Source organism: Quercus suber, unplaced genomic scaffold (genome assembly GCF_002906115.3).
Source record: "Quercus suber isolate HL8 unplaced genomic scaffold, Cork oak 2.0 scaffold_87, whole genome shotgun sequence".
Taxonomy (NCBI): Eukaryota; Viridiplantae; Streptophyta; class Magnoliopsida; order Fagales; family Fagaceae; genus Quercus; species Quercus suber.
The window spans coordinates 1,110,451-1,129,072 of NW_027069552.1; positions in this window are offsets into that span (position 1 = coordinate 1,110,451).

Genomic DNA, 18,622 nt, shown 5'->3' on the forward strand with positions numbered 1-18,622 from the left:
TGGATGGCCATTGAAATGAAGTTTTCTAAACTTTGTATCTTTCGTAGCTTACATGAGCATCTCTATGCATAGCTAAGTAAGTGAGCTTTGTGGCTCGTGTTTGTAATGAGTAAGGTTAAGTGATCTCTTGTACTTAACACTTGTATCACTCTTTTTGACGGGAAGGACTAGAAAATCCTAAAAGAAAGGCATAAATAACCATTTCACCACTGTTGCCCGGCAATCATGAAATGACATTTGTATGCTTCGACATAGCAAAAGTGGAATGTCAAATGCTTAACATCATTGGGTATTTCTTTTCTATCTCATATATGCCCATGCATGGTTTGCTTAAAAGAAAAATATGTAAAGAAAAATAAAAGCAAAAAGATTAAAATGCTTTATATATGATTGCAAGCGTGTATTTTAGGAGATGTGGGAGTTATAGGATGTACCTTGACGGTGATAGTCCCCATTAAACAGTTATGATTGTGTGTGAGTTAAAGTGATTTTCTCATATCTCAAATCGTTATAACACATAAACACTTATGCAATCTTGCGATATTTTTCACACACAACACGTAATATTTTTTGCTACTTTTGATACATATGTAGGTATAATGTGATTTGGCCATCACAAGGAATACATGTGTTAATGTATGCTCACTAAACTGTCTTAACTTGTTTTTGAAATATAAAATTGGTTAGACTTATTTAGTGTGTGTGTGTGTGTGTGTGTGTGTGTGTGTATGTGTGTGTGTGTGTGTGTTTTGGGATCTATGTGCTTAACATTTTTCTTGTGGAGAGATGTTTTTGAAAGATTAAAATGTTGTTTGGATCTTTGGTTGAGTTGCATGTTTGATTGCATTCATGTCTATGTTTTTCTCTTCTTGAAAAATTGTTTTTAAGCAATCTTGATAGCTTCTCGACACCTTTCGACAGTTAGGCTATCTATTGAGCTCTTCAACTTCTTTTTATCGCAATCTCGATAGCTTCTCGATAGCTCCTCTATCTATCAAGAAAGTTTTTGTCTCCTCAATTAATGCTCAATAGCTCTTCGATCTATCGAGCCCTTTTTGCTATGGAAACCTCTGCATAGCTGCTCTATAGATGCATCTGTCAAAGTTTAAACCTCGACAGATCGAGAAGTGAGGTTCTATATATAGGATCTGCGCGATTTTAAGATTCATTTCTCTCGATCTCTCTCAACTCCTGTTGACTCTTCACCTCCCAAAACCTCTCTTTCTCACTTCAAACTTCTTTCCCAAGTGTTTTTCGGTCTAAAGATCATCTTCTTTCATCTGGTTTCTTTTCACTCATTCTTCATGCATTTCATGCATTTGACCTAACTTTTTGGGATTTTTGAAAAATATTGGGTTTTTCAAAATTAATGGAGTTTTTGTGAAATTTTTGGGATGGGCTTTGTGAAAATGGCTTTAAATTATCATGCATTGCATCACATTTGCATTATAACAATGTTTCATGCATTTTAGATGTGTGTTTACTTTGTTGAAATGATTGTGTGATTGTAGGATTGGATTGGGCTGAGCCTATGATGTTTTTGCTATTGCATATCACATGCTCATGCATTTTCATGCATACGTACCTTACATTCTCTATATTCTTATATATTGATTATGATTGGTGCTTTTCAACGTGTTTCTCTTTCTCCCTCTCTTCTTCTTTCGGTTAGTTGCTCTATGGCACCTAAACGAAAATCTACTCCGTCTTGGAATCCTCTTCGTTCCAGGGCATCCTCTTCTTTTGATCCAACTCCCTCTTATGTTCGGTTCTGTGATGATAAAGCCCAATAGGACTTTTTAGAGAACTTTTCTAGACAAGGCATTCATTCGAAACGCCAAGTCATTTTGTTGTACTTCTTCGACACTGACCTACCCACTGTCATTCACAGTAGAGGTTGGGAGTCATTGTATGACATCCCGGTCACTTGTCCATTCGTGATTATACAAGAGTTCTACTCCAACATGCACAGATTTAATTATTCAGTACCTCTCTTTGTCACTCGCGTTCGAGGTACACGCATTGTGGTTAAACCGGATATTGTATCTGAGGTGCTCTATGTCTTAAGGGTAGCGCATCCTGACTACCCCGACTGTGATTGCCTTTAGACTATGTCTAAAGATGAGCTTATGTCTGCTTTTTGTGGGCGTCCTTCTGATTGGGGTAATTGTCAGTTCACTCCTTGTTTAGCCTTTGCTAAAGGTCCTAGGTTCACTAACATGGTTATGACTTTTGCTTTGCATCCTTTATCTCATTATAAATTCATTATAAAGCCCCGTGCTCAACTTCTGCTTTCCCTTTTGGAGCATCTAACTATAGATTTTTCCTCTCTTTTCATTCTTTCCCTCATAGATGTATATAGGGATATAGTGACCCGTGATAAGCTCATCTTCCCTTTGGCTATCATAAGGATTCTACGCCACTTTTCTGTCCCCTTTCCCATTTTCGACCACTTCCATGTCATGTGTGCCATAGACACTGCTACCGTTAAACAAAGCAAGGCGCAACTACATTCAAGGCGGTCCGGGACTGTTAGGGTTTGTGCCCTAAAATCCAATTTATTGGCATGTCATGAATAATTAAGTTGTTTAATTGCATGAGACCATTTATGAACTAATGGGACATTATCTTAGTCCATGAGATGCATAGTATGTGATTTATGTGAAAAGTCACAGAAAGATATAAATCACAAGTTCTTTGTAAACTCAGAATTTTAGTTCGTAGTCGGTGATGAAATTGGGCATTTCATCTGCGAAGACTATAACATATCAACTAAGATGATTTGTCTTGATCATGGAAGTGGAGACTTCTAGTTGGTATGTTGATATGTTTTAAGAGTTAAGACATATTGAACTGGACCGCTGTGAGATTTATTATTCTCCTAATGACTGTCAAATGAATAATAAAGCTCACGACTTCTATTTACATCAACTCTAAATCCTGAGAGAATTATGGACCTGATCATGAGATGTAGGTTGCTTTGATATATCAGGAGTGAGATCTATAAGTTATGGTCAAAACCTCAGTATGTTGGGCAGCCGCATTTAGTGTTGATGGGACATGTATTTTCAAGATGGAATTCATAATCTCTTAACGGAGATATAAAATATTCTCTTGAGATAAGTTTAATGGGTTTGGTTATTCAGAGTGTTGGGCCCAACCACTTTAGTAAAGAGTTACTAAAGTATATATTTATGGAATTGGATTTCATAAATATATGATGAATAACATAAAGGATTAAACCGGGTACTCAAGGATTAAGATGTAGTAACCTTCAAAGTGGCAGTCAATATTAATGACTTTGTATTACTACGAATATTTTAATGAAGGGGTTGAATGTATAATAAAGTCTTGGGAAATAATTTATAGATAAGGCCTAGAGTGCAATTATATTCTTATAGTGGTATTGAATATAATTAATGGTAACTTTGGACTTGTCAAGAGTTGACGGAAAAGCCCAAGGCCCATTGGAGCTAGTGTCTTATTGGTCCCTTTGGTCCCATCTCAAGCCACAAACTAAAGCCCAATTGGGTAGGCCCAAAAGGCTAACCCAATTAGAAATCAGTCATTATTTAATAAGTGTTATTAAATAAAGAAACTATGTGAATGGTTTTAACGTACGTAAGATGAAAAGAAAAATAGATCAGTTTTTCTCCACAAGGAGAAGGAGAAGGATTTTTCTTTGGGAATCTATGTACAAAAGACTGATTGAGAGACCACACATCTTGGGCACCATGTGGAATTGAGATGAAGATTGAAGGTATTCTCAAGTTTGGTTTTGAAATTCACTGCACCAAGGTACGCTTTCTATTCTTTGATTCTAGTAATTCATGGTTACATGTTTATCTTTCATGATTGAAGTAGATCCGTGTTTTTGTTGCTTCCGCTGCGTGTGTTTTTGTATGAGATACAAAAACCCAACAGGGACAATGATTCTTCTAGCTTCTACAGCTCCATCCACATTTGTGCACACCCATGTTGGTCGTATTGCATGACGATAGGCTGCCGTGGGTGGCTTCGTTGCTTCTCCTCCTCCTACTCCAGAGGCTTCTGAGGATGAGGATGATGATGGTTATGGTGATGCTTCTGATGCTAATGAGGATGATGGTGCTAGCTCTTCCAGTGATGATGAGATGTCTACTTGATATACTTACCCTTTGTCACTCGTGACAAGAAGGGGGAGTAGTTTTGGATATGAGAGTAGTCATACTCATAGGGGGAGGGTTAGTATAGGAGATTTTTGTTAGGGGAAGTGTTCATATTTTGAGGGATGTAGTGAGGACTTGATATATCTTTTTCTTTTCTCTCTATTTTAGAAACATTGTTCATGTACCTTAGATCTTGTGATCATGTTGTCATAGAAAAGCTTGTACTTGTTGATATATATACATTTGAGGTTGTTATTACAGTTCTTTCACCTGTCTTTACATGTGTTGTTTATTTTCTCTCTTTATGCACATGCTTCTTATATATTGTATGCAATCTTTATTTCTATCTCATACTAAGATGCCTTGATGGGTTTTGTTTAAGTGTTTCAGACATACAGGTTGTCAAAGTCTTCCTTGCCATGAACTTTCTTCTTGCAAAGTTTTTTAAGAGTTTGTGTTAGGTTAGATTTTACTATACTTAACAAGTGAGTATGAGTTGAGTAATTTATGACTTCTCTTATATGTTCATTTGTTTGTTGTGGTTTTGTCACGGATTTCCAAAGAGGGAGATTGTTAGGACAAATGTGATTCATGTTAGGAACATATGTCAACATTTTATGTAATTAGCTAATCCTTTGACAAAACACACTTTACTTGTAATTGGGTAGATCTAGGATGTGTTTTATGCTTCAAGAAACAAGGTTTCAAGTTCAAGTGTTAAAGCCATGCAAGTCTGTCCAAGAATCAAGTGAAGAAGTGCTGTTCATTAAAGCTCAACAGCTAGCTTGACAGCTAGTATCTATCGAGGTTTAAAAGAGTTGTTTCAGCCTAAGGCTCGATAGATAGGGTATTTGTCGAGATTTATGAAAAACAAATTTTTAGTTTTGATTTTCATCCAATCCGTGAGTATGTGTTTGGGCTTTCTTTTCTCATAACCCTAAACATATATAAGGATTATTTTAAGGGCCCTCAAAGGTTCCACAGTTGCACAAGTGTAAAGGAAAGTCTTGTTCATATAAATTGTGATCGGAGACAGAATTTGCCCTAGTTCATCTTTCTTTTGAAAAAGTTGCCGTGTTTGTACACCGTAGGGTTTTGTGACCAAGAAGTTTCTTGATTTTCATCGTATGGATGAACTGAAGAATTTTACAGCCAACATCTTACTCAAGTTGGTGATTAAGTCATGTACTGAGATCCGCGCATCTATTAGTTAGTCACGTACTGGGAGCCGTACATTGAAAGAAAAGATTGTCGCTACAGAACAAGTACACTTAGGTATTGGGGTAAGGGTTCAATTGTAGGTTGGTATAAGGTATTGTGATTCCTTTACTTGTAACCGCTTGTTTTGATAATAGTGGACTCTCAGGAGTGGTGACCTTAAAATCACCCAGTGAGGTTTTTGCCGTGTAGGTTTTCCCCATTCGTAAACAAATCACCGTGTCAATTTATTTTCCATTGCATACTTCAGATAATTGGTAATTTGTTTGTGCTATCACGTGCTTTGCATGTTAATTTTATTAATTAATAAACTTGGTTAATTAATTAATTAATATATCACAAGGGGTCAATACATTCTTGGCCTATCAGGTGTCTAACTCTAGACGAGTTTTTCTATTGCTATAAGCCCCAACAAATTTCAGTGTCGTAGGGCTTTTACAATTTCATGTGCCATAAGTTGCCATTGATGCTTGTGTCTGACATGCCTTATTCCAATTGCAATTGGAATTGTAGGTTTTTCTTCATCTAATATGCCAACTGGGTATATAGATCTGACAAGTGGCCAAGCGTGGGTAAGGGTTTTGACAATACTTGGGGAATAATGGACAAGTTTGGTGATTCGTTGGGTTGTCCTTTTACTTACTCGTCACTTTTTGCGTTATTTCTAACCCAGCTTTTCAATCTTATAGCTCAAATTCATCCGTCAATATCACTTGAGTAGGAAATTATATCACTCATATCCTTGATAATCCCATAGAGTGATAAGGGTGGAAAGATCTTGTCACCTTGGTGTAGACACCGCATTTTGTACCCCTTACGACTTGGGCCCTTGTTCCCCAATTATGCTGAATTCTAAGACTCTAAGGTTGGTTTAGGGCCCAATCAGAAGTTTAAATTGACTTGAGAAGTGTTAAAATAAGAAATATAACTTTTAATAAGAAAATAAAACAATTTTTGAAAAATAAGGCCAAAGGAAACCCACGCTATGCGCACGCATGAATCAACCTGCGTATGCAGGTTTCTGCATGCATACGCAAGCCCGATCTTGCACACGCAAAGGGATTTCCAGAAACCTAAACAAGGCAAGTTTTCTGCATTTATGTTGAGGTTTGGAACGAATCCCATATTTTCTAGGGATCGTTCTAAACCCCTTTTTTCACACTATGAAAAGCGTTACATGATATATTTTCAAAACACATAGAAATCCCATGGGAAATCACTAAAATTCACTAGAAATAGTGAATCAAAAAGGGAGTTTTTCACAAAACACCCCCAAGTTAATTTTCTTTTGATTAGAGCCTTTTTTGCCCTTGATCTTTGAGTTTAATATTAGTAATCACTTTCTTATTGGTTTGTGAATAGATTTGACTAAGGGGAACAGTCAGAAATCAAGCTTAAAGAGCTTTTTGCTTAAGGTATTAGTCTAAAATTTTCTTTTTCCTTTTCTTTTCTTTTCTACCCTTTGATTCTTCTGTTTGTCTTAATTTCTTGTTATAGTATGCTTTAAAATGTTTATCTAATTTAGGTTTAAATTTTTGTATGTTTAAAATGCATGTTAGGGTGTTAGATTTAGTGTTTTAGGCTTGGTTGTGTTTTTAGGGCTTTTGAGGCAAGAACTTGCATATGCATAATCTTGCTTGCGTACGCAGGATTGATTTTGCACATGCATGCTTGTTCTTGCGTGCACAAGCTGTCGCCTAGAAACCCTAATTTTTGGTTTTTTTTTTTTTCTTTTGTTTTGTTTCTATTTTCACATGTTTGTTTGTTTAGCTTCTTTTCCCATGTTTTTATGCTTCCAATGCTTCTATTTCACATGTTTGTTTGCTTGTTTTCTATAATATGTTAGAATTAGGATTTATCTTGTGTTTAATTGCTTTGAAGCTATGTACATGCATTCACATGCTCATGCATGATGTTATAGGTGCTGAGTTGCAAGGTAAGTAAAATGTAAACCATGGATTGGAAATGTTCATGCATTTGTGATATGATCTTGCCTTGGTAATAGAGATGAATATGCTTGTCTGGATGAGTTATGCTTAATCGCATGTTTGCTTGATCTTTGCCTATGCTTATGCTTATGCTTCTGCCTTGGTTCAATTATACATGTTGCTGCCCTGTTATGTATGATTAGATGTATGGTAGGCTTTGTTTGTGAGCATGATATATGTATGGTTAGGGATGCTTGATGACATGTTGGTTGTTAGATGCATGATTAGTGTGTGTGTGTGTGTAAGTTATATAACAATGTTAATGGTGCCTTTAATAGGGTTAAGACATAAGACACAATGATGGGAAGCCAACCTCAGGGTTGGGCAATTTTTGGTGCCTAACACCTTCCTAAGACCGTACCTTAACTCCGAACCTATATCTTTGGTAGTAAGATCAAAAGGCCCTTCCTCGGAAGGACGCTATAAATATATGGTTCCTAGACCATTGCAAAAAACTTAGGTGGCAACTCTTTTAATCGACCCCTTGCGTCCATAGTGGCAACTCCACTAGGGATTGTGAGTTTAATTCCTATGTGTCCAATGTCTTAACCTTAATAAAGGCTTATTCAATATTTGTTTGCACACACATCCACATGGTTCTTTTGTCCCTTAACCTCGGTTGATGAGTGGGAAGATGGAAGGCTCCATTCGGGCCTAAGTCTTTCGAAGTTCATCCCACCAACTCACAATGTGTGCCATTGCCTATGATGGGCTTTGAGTACATTAATGGTTTACCACCAATCCACAAAGGTCCACTTAGGCCCTCGGTTGGAATCATGGACCACCTAGTTGTGAGTGACCTACTTATCTATCCCTTTAGCCTTAGAGAGCCTACCATACTTAGAGAGATCCTAGGTCTTATCAAAAAGAGGAAAAATAAAAGATGTAAAAATAGAAGGAGCCTAAAGTTATGGCATACCCTAAGACAAATGGGATGAAAGAAAAGAAGTTCTCACATGTAAGAGGCTTATCCCAAAATCCAAGGTATGTCTTAACTTGAAAGGTTCATAAGACCATACCCTAATTGCTATCATAAGTCCAAATCCAAAAACCCTTTCGAAAAATAGGACTTTGGGCGTAAGTTAACAAGTATGCTATGGACTTAACATCCACGATCTTACAAAGTCAATATAAACTTCCCAAATCTTGGGCCTCTTTGTCATATGGCTAGGCCTAAAATGATTAGAATTTCATGGACCTTCACAAGAAGGCTACAATATATTCTAGCTAATAGGCTACTTTTAAAAAAAAAAATTGAAATAATAATGAAATGAAAAAAAGAAAAAAAGAAAAAAAAAGAAGAGCCAAAGGTGATGAATATGTTGTAAGCCCATGTTTGAGACAAAATGTTGAAAATATCTAAGTATATTCTAATGAAAGCCCATGAGGGTAAGATGAGAGCATTTGTTGTAAATGGACCAAAACTCAATGAAACAAGAGGCAAAGTCCATGAGAGGAAAGGGAGTGATTTTGTTAGTGGGCCTTCATTAAAATAGACATAAAGATTTTCTAAGGATACCTAACAACAAACTTTTTAATTGGGACATGGACTTAATAAAAATGAGAATTTTTTTTTAGGCACCATTGTGCCACCATAGTCAAGAAAACACATCCTCACTCCAATTTGGACTAGAGAAAAGAACAGAAGGCATTTGGTCAAGATTGAGGACACACATCAAGAAGTGTTCCAAGAAGAGGAATCCTTTCAAGCGCAATGCTTGCTCCAATTAGTGATAAAATTGCACAAAAGATATTCAAGGCAATTGAAGAACAAAGTGACACTCTCACAAGATGGGGGAGTCATCTTACTAAGCTAGAAGAGGCCAAGTTGAAGAAGCCAAACCCATGAGTAGAGGTTCTCGATGAGAAAGAAGGGAAAGATTGGGATAAAAGGGACAAAGTTAATTATGAAATGAACAAACAATTTGCAAAACTCATAGCAGAAACCATAGCCATAAGAGAGATGATGGAGAAAATGCAACTAGCCTTTCGTAAGGCCCAAGGGATGATGATTGTCTCTATAACATGGGGGCATAAGCTCCAAAACTCCCATTACATTACCTCTAAAGTTCAAGATTTTTGATGTGGAAAAATTTGATGGAATTGGAGATCCAAAGCAACATGTTTGCAGATACCTAAGCATTGTTGAAATGAAGGGGTTAGATGAGAAGCAAATTTTGCATGCATTTCCTTTCTCATTCACGGGAGGTGCATCAAGATGGTACTATAGTTTGGATCCTAGCAAGACTAAGGTTTGGAATGAGCTAGTGGAGTGGTTTATGGATCAATTCATATTTAATACCATGATTAACGTGACTTTAAGAGACTTGGAGACCACTAAGCAAGGAGTAGGGGAAACATTCTCTAAATACATGACAAGGTGGAAGGGAAAGGCATCTAGGATGGTTAATAGGTCAAATGAGACAGATCAAATCAACATGATTATCAAGAATCTTCTGGCATATAATAGTAGGCTCTTGTCATCACCTATTAGTTTTTTTGGAGAGTTGTGTGATTGCGGAACTAGGATAGAGGACGCCATAAAAAATGGACAACTGGAGAAGGGTGAGAGCAAACCTCCAATCAAGAAGGCATATGGAGGAGGAGCAAATACCTCTAAATCTCCCAATCCTGTGAATGTAAGTGCCATTATACCTCAACTAACCTTAGTTTACCTAAACTTCACAAAGAAAGCCTGTTGAGAATTTTCCGACCTAGGAATAACCCTTGCCCAAGCATATGAAAATTTATCTTCCAAAGGATTCATCAAGCCCTTAGATCCCACACCTATGCCTAATCCCACACCTCCTACTTGGAGCCTCAATGAGTATTGTCACTTTCACCAGAAATCCGGCCATAAAACTGACAATTTCTTCCACCTCAAACATAAGATGCAAGACCTCATAAAGAATGGAACCCTCCCAAATTCCAACATCATCACCAAGCCTAGCATTAGGAAGAACCCTTTGCCTGATTATCTTAGAACTCCTCCTCCATATCAAAATTGGGTGCAAATCGATGAAATTGAATGAGATTGTTCAAAGTTGATAGAGACCATGGAAGTTAATACCGTAGAAGTCCAAGGAATGTGGGATGATGAAGATGAGGTTTTGAAGAATGTGGTGGTGGTGTGGGGGATACTCCCTAAAGGAATGACTGAGCTAAAGAGAGAAGTCATAGAGGACAATGTGGCCAATATTACTATGAGTAGGAAACACTACAAACCATCCTTTTTGGAGAAGGATCATCTTGGTAGGGACATGGGAGAAGGGTCCAAACCTATGGAACCTAAAAAGAAAAAGGAAGAAGATCAAGTTTTGACTCAATTAAAGAAGACTCAAACTCATGTATCAGTATGGGGCTTGCTTATGGCTTCTTATAAGCATCATAGTGCTCTCTTGGATGCTTTGAATGGGAAAGAGGTTCCTATAGAAACTATACCACAAGAAGTACTATCTCTCATGGGAGTTGAGGCCCCATTTCATCCTCTTCTCGGCTTTTCCAATAAAGAACTTCCTCTCAAAGAAGCCACTCACATTAGACCTCTACAAATCACTGCTGAATGCATGGGCACCAAGGTCCCTATGGTGTTGGTTGATAATGGATTCACATTGAATGTATGTCCTTTTAGGATTGCCCTCACCATTGGACAAGATGTGGAAACAATCATACCCTCTTCTTTGACTATTAGGGCATACAACAACTTTAAGGAAGGTTATGGGTACTTTTAAGGCTCCTTGCAAGATTGGCCCAATAGAGACAATTATGGAATTTCATGTCATGGACATCACACCTAATTACAACCTTCTCTTAGGGTGGGCATGGCTTCATCCTAGTGGGGATATTCCCTCTTCTTTATACGAAAAGATGAAAATCCCATGGAAGGGAGGAGTTGCTGTAGTGCTTGGTGATGGTAAGATCCTAGCACTGATTTGTGAACTTAAGGAAGGAGGAATTGAGCTCCAAATAAGTGGCTTTGAGTTTATGAATATGGATGATTATGGATTGAAGGATGAAAGGTATACTTTGGATTTGGTCCCATATTTTAACCATGAGGTGATTGCAATGATGAAGAATATAGGGTATATGCCTAGTATAGGTCTTGGAAAAGAAGGTAGAGGGTTGGCTGAATTCTCCAATTTCAAGACTTAATTGACCAAGGAAGGTTTGGGATTCTTTGAAGGCTGTGATGAAATCAAGAGGAACATTGGTACCCTTAAAGGAAACTTTGTGAAGGAAGGAGGAGGCTTTCCTTATTGTGGTTTTCCCAAACTTTGGGAAGGTAAGGATGGAAAGATGTATCTGGGTTGGGAGATATTTTTCAATGAGAAGTTCACTTTCAAGGAGAAGCTTGCAGTGCTGATCAAAGAAGTTCAAGAAGAAATCGATTGGATGGATTACATGGATACTGAGGTAATGGAAACTGTGCTAAAGATAGAGGGGGACGTGTTTGCCATCATTAACGAGGAGGCAAGTGATTCTTCTGAATTCATCATGCCTATTATGGGGCAAGTTAATAATTGGACTTGGGTTGGGTTTTCTGAAAATGTGGGAAAAAAAGTGTGTAATGCAAGTCCTAATGTACTTTTCAACATTTTTAATAAGATGAATTCTGATTTGGCTTATTTTGATGTGTCCTATAATATTGAAATTTTGCACTTAAATGATTCAAATGAATTTGAAAACAAAATTAATAAACAATTGGAAAAGAAAATTATGGAGCCAACTTTTGAAACTCTTAATTTAGCAATGATGAGAATCCACGCTTAATTAAAACTAGCTCAACCTTAAATGAGAAAGAAAGAAAAGATCTCAAAGTGTTGCTCACCGAATTTCAAAAGGTGTTTACATGGTCCTATGAAGATATGCCCAGAATTGATCCCAAGATAGCTCAATATCACATTTACACTCATGCTCACACGGTGCCCATCAAGCAGAAATTGAGACGTATGAGAATTGAATGGCTTCTAAAGATCAAAGAAGAGGTTACCAAGCAATTGAAGGTAGGGTTCATCAAACCCGTACACCAAGTCTAGTGGATAGCCAATGTTGTGCCTGTACCCAAGAAAGATGGAAAGGTGAGAATGTGTGTAGATTTTAGGGACTTGAACAAAGCTTGCCCTACAGGACGACTTCCTTTTCCTCACATAGATGTCTTAGTGGATAACATAGCCGATAGTGCCTTGATGTTCTTTATGGATGGTTTCTCAAGATACAACCAAATCAAGATGGCTACTAGGGATATGACCAAGACTACCTTTACCATGGAATGGGGAATCTATTATTACACCGTAATGCCATTTAGGCTCAAGAATGTAGGTGCAACCAACCAAAGAATGGCTATAGCGTTGTAACATGATATGATGCACAATGAGGTAGAAGTGTATGTCGATGATATGATTGTGAAATCCAAGGAGAGAGAAGATCACATCGTTAACTTAAGGAAGTTCTTCGAAAGGATCAAGGAATATAGACTAAGATTGAACCCACATAAATGCACATTTAGAGTAACAGCAGGAAAGTTGTTAGGCTTTTTGGTAAGTGATAGAGGAATAGAAGTTAACTCATCAAAGATCGAAGCCATATTAGAAATACCCCCACCCAAAAGTGAGAAGGAGATAAAGGGATTTTTGGGCCGATTACAGTACATTAGCTGATTCATTGCCAAACTCACTTCCACTTGTGAACCCACCCATCTTCAAGATCCTAAGGAAGAATGAACCTCATTGATGGAATGATAAATGTAAGAAAGCTTTTGAGCTCATTAAGGAGTATCTCCTCCATCCACCTATCTTGGTACCCTCGATACATAGGAAGCCATTACTCCTTTACCTCTCTATCATAGGAGATGCAGTTGGAAGTATGCTTGCATAAGAAGACGATGATAAGAATGAAATAGCCATGTACTATTTTAGCAAGAGATTCTATGATTATGAGACTAGATACACACCTATAGAAAAATCATGCTTTGCTCCTGTATGGGCTGTACAGAAGTTGAGACATATCATCTTACCTTTCCAGATATGGGTAGTAGCTCGGACAGATCCATTGAAGTACTTGTTTGAGAAACCTGCTTTGAGTGGAAGATTGTAGAGATGGTTGATCCTATTAGCAGAATTCGTTTTGAAGTATGTAGCAAGGAAAACTATCAAAGGGTGTATTGTATTAGATTTTTGTGCCGAGAACCCCGTGGAGGGAGAGGATGGTAGGGAAGACTTTCCGGATAAGGATATTTTGGATATTGAGTTAGAGGAATGAAAGATGTATTTCGATGGAGCTATGAACCAATATGGAAATGGGATAGGGGGTACTCTTGATCACTCCCGAAGGATCTCACATACCTTTAGCAGTTAAGTTGAATTTTGAGGCAACCAATAACATGGTAGAATATGAGGCTTGTATCGCTAGAATGGAGGCTCTTCGAGAATTGGGGGTGAAAGAAGCTGAGGTCTTTAAAGATTCAACTTTGGTTATAGCTCAAGCACAATGGTTGTGGAAAGTGAAGGAGGAGCATTAAAAACCATATTAGCAGTATTTAGAGTATTTGACCAAGACTTTTAACAAAATTGAAATACACGATCATCCCTAGAGCTCATAATAAGTTTGTAGACGCCTTAGCTACTTTAGCTTCCATGGTTGAAATAACTGAAGGAGTATGGACACAACCCTTAGAAATTGAACAAAGTTATGTAATGGTGCACAAAGAGAAGGCCGAAGCTTTAGTCTTAGTTATAGAGGAGGAAGGGGTTCCTTGGTATTATGAAATCATGAAATTTTTGGAGTTGGGGGTGTAAACACTCAATTTTGCACCTATAATTTAATCTTGGAAGATGGCTTAAATGACCATTCATATACCCAAAAAAAAAAAAAATCATAGTCGCATTACATGCATTAATTCATTCATTGCATATCATAAAAATTATCTTGAGATTCTAATGGTCACGGCAATAAGCCTAATTTCCAAATCGAAATGTCAGATTGAAAGATATCACATGATCAAGTTTTCACGGTCTGCATGCATTTTGTTTGGGTAGAACCGATCATGTGTGATTAATTTAAATTAATTCTGGTTGGTTAAACAATTAAAATTAATTAAATAATTTGGTGATTGGTTGTTGGTTTTTGTCAAAAATAAGCCTACTTGCATGGGAATAAAATGGATAATTAGATAATAAGGAAATTGTTGACAATTAAGTGTTTTTAGAATATTTATCTATCAAATAATTATTACTTTAAAAACCTTAATATCAATATTAAAGGGATTAATTTTAGAATATGAATTAAAAACACGTCTAGGTGCAATTCCTGACTCAAAAATCCTCAAAAAATAGTCCAAATCGAACCAAAATTGGAAGAGGGGCTTGGCATCTAAGAGGGCCAGTGCCGATTGGCACAAATTTGAGGCTTGGCCCGGGAACTTTCTGATTAAGATAAAACCTATTTTTTCAAATTTTTAAGGATAACGACGCATTCCAATTCATATATGATCTTATTCGGCCCGTCTTTTTATGACTTCTTTGCTCCCCTTACATTAAAGACGTTTTGGAAATCTTGGCTTTAAGAATTTCTTTTTTTAAAGTAAAATTTAGAGCTCAAAGAAATGAAAATTTCGTTGATTTCTAAAGTATTCATCCTTTGAAGGGTACTCTCATGCAAGTAGGTATTTAATTTTGTTCTTGTGTTTATTTTTCTTTTCTCTTAATTGATATATTTGTGTTGGTCATTGCCTTTTTTTTTTTTTTTTTTTAATGAATATGTGTCTAATGTCATTATCAATATGATTTTGTTCCCAATTTTTATATGCCATGTTCATATGTTTAGTTGAAATTTTCTTTAGTTGATTAACATTTTTTAATTCTTCTTTAATTTCAAAATCTGCAATTAATCACTACAACCTTTTTTTTTTTTTTCTAAAAAAAATAGATCTGTATTTTCATTAGCTATAGATATGAAATTTTTTCTAAACAGAAACAGATCTGTATTTTCATTAAATACAAATCTGAGATTTTTTCTTTAAAAAAAAAAAAATTGATTTGTATTTTCATTAAATACAGATTTGAAATTTTTTCTAAATTTTTTTTAAAACTAAAACAGATCTGTATTTTCATTAAATATAGATTTGAAATTTTTTCTAAATAAAAACAGATCTGTATTTTCATTAAATATAGATTTGAGATTTTTTCTGATTAAAAACTAATCTGCATTCTCATTAAATACAGATCTGAACTTTTCAAGCATACAAAACTGATCTGTATTTTCATCATATATAGATTTAAACTTTTTTTATGATAAAAAATGGTTTTCATCCTAAATAAAAATGGTAGATTTTGAATTTTTAAAGAGTGAATTAATATTGAATTTAGGGATTTTAAAATGTCATTGTAATGTCATGCATCTTTCAAATGGGTAAATAATGGTCATTTAGAGTCTTGAAGACCAGACTCTGTCTAGGCAGAATGGGTGCCTAACACCTTCCCATTTTGTAATCTAGCCCTCGAACTTGGGTTTTTGGATAGTATACTAATGTTTTATCTTTTGTTTTGGTAGATTGTAACTAGGATCAAAGTTTTATAATTTTTACATAGATTGTATTTAGGACCAAAGCCTTGTAATGATTATTTGATCAAGATTGTATTTACATAATTAATGAAGTTTGATGTATTTGATGTAAATTTTATATTCACTTTTTCTTATTTTTTTGTAACAAAAAAATAAGTGGCAACTCGACACAATTACCCAAAAGAGAGGTGCCCTAAGCACCCAAATCTCTTTTTGAAAGCACCTCAAAGTTTCCAGTCTCTCACGGGGGGTATATCCAGATGGTGTCATCAAAAGAGAGTGTTGTTTTACTAGGATGATGGCAATGCAATACATCTTATGTTAAGGTTAGCTCTATAGGAGATCCTATGATGGTATACACCTTCATTGTCTAAAGAAAGAAGAAGCTGAGAAAGTTATGGAAGAAATTCATCAAGGGATTTGTGGTCCTTATATGAATGAGAGAATGTTAGCCAAGAAGATCTTAAGGATAGGGTACTATTGGAACACGATGGAGACTGATTGTGTAGACTTTGTGAAAAGTTTCCATGATTGCCAAACACATGCAAATTTGAATCACATACCACCTAGTAAGCTATACAACATGACCTCTCTATGGCCTTTCTCAATCTGAGGCATAGATGTGATTGGAAGGATAGCCCCTAAGGCCTCGAATGGACACGAGTACATCCTAGTGGCAATTGACTACTTCACCAAATGGGTGGAAGTGGGCTCCTACTTCGTGTTAAAAGCCAAGCATGTGGCTTGATTCATAGAGAATAACATCATTTGTTAGTATGGGTTGCCCCAAGAGATCATCTCCAATAATGGTTTGCACTTTGAGGGAGAGGTTAAAATGGGGTCGTAAAAGTAGCCAATAAGAACATCAAGAAAATTCTAGACAAGATGGTAGTTTCATACAAAGACTAGGCCAAGAAACTTTCATTTTTTTTATGGGGTTACAGAACTTTTATCCGTGCATTAACTGGGGCAACCCCCTACTTTTTGGTCTATGATACTAAAGTGGTACTTCCCATTGAGGTGGAGATACAATCTTTGAGGGTAGTAACAGAAACCAAAGTCCTAGAAGAAGATTGGGTGAAACAATGATATGAGCAATTAGCTTTGGTAGATGAGAAGAGAGCTAGGGCACAATACCATGCACAAGGGTACCAAAAGAGGATTGCTACAGGTTTTAACAAAAAGGTGAGACCTAGAAACCATAAAAAAGGGGACATGGTTCTAAAAGTGCTTAGAGATGAAACTTTTGATCTTAGAGGAAAGATGAAGCCAAGATGGGTTGGTCCTTTTATTATCAAGAAGATCATGTCAAGAGGTGCTACAAGAATTAAAGATTTGGATGGGGAAGAAATGCTTCGCCTAATCAACATGGATAAACTCTGAAGATACCACATTTGATAAGAAAAAGCCTGTTAGGTTATAAACCTGAAAGGGCGGCCTTGGCAAAAGTTAAGGCAAAAGAACTTGCTAGGTTGAAAACTTGAAAGAGCGATCTAGGCAAAAGATGGGAGCAAAGACCATGGGCATGACGAAAATTCCTTAAAGGACGTCATGGGAAAAAAATTACATGGCATGGAAAAAAGAAAAGAAAAAGAAAAAAAGAAGAAAAGAAAAGAAGAAAAAATGATGACAATAAGCAAAGACAATAAATGGGTGATTCTTCATTGCTTAAATTAAAATGTGATAAATTGTTTTTATAAGGGATGTGGAACATTCCAATCTTTGTTAGATTCATAAGAAAAGACATGAGAATCATAAAGTGCAAAAAAAGTAAAATTTGGGGCATATCAAGGTGGTCGGTTAGTCTTTCTTTCTTTTGATTGGATTTTGATAAGCTTTCTCAGCTGTGTGAAACCATTTCATGACAACCCTAAGTCATATCCTAAAGTTGGATGAGCAATTGGAGCCTCTCATATGGCCATGTTTTGAAAAGGGGAAAGAGAGAAGGAAAGAAAAAGAGAGAAAAAAAAAAAAAAAAAAGAAAAGAGAGAGAAAAAAAAAAAGTTCAAAGTTGATACAAAGAGCCTCGATGGGTTGAAAACCAAAAGGCAATCCATGCAAAAGTTAGAGGAATCCTGCTAGGCCAAAGACCTAGACAAAATTAGGAATTAAGAGAAGAGATTCATCCATTTTAACTTGATGATATGGGAAGTTATAAAAGAGAGACTAAAGGGACTACTCAAGGCATAATTCAAGCACAAAGTTTCCAAGAACAATAGAATGGCATGAAAATTTCCACAAGTTTGTAAATTAAGTACATATCCTAAATAAAAGCATAAATGTAAAAGGTGTTCTTAAAATACAACCTAATGTCTCAAACCAAATGTAAGTGCAAGCATGTGTGCTAAAAAGAGAAAAAAGTATGCTATGCTACTGTGTCTGTGTCTGTTAGTCTGTCTACAGGATCATTGGAGGCCCCTCTTCCTTAGTTGATGGCTTGAAGCCAACTCTGAACCTCTTGCACCATCACTACCAACATCATCATCATCATCATCCTCATTCTCACCTCCATACAACTGCCGAGAGTACTCAGTCAACTTTAGCTTGAGGTTTCCTGCAAGCAAGACAAGCTCCCCATGCTCTTAAACAGTAGCCTAAATTTTGAAGGAAAGGTTGTTATAACAAGTATTCAAATGCAAGGATAGAAAGGAAAATGAACAAGGATGAAAGAGAACTCACTGCTTGTGACATTTGTGTTACGCCCAACAA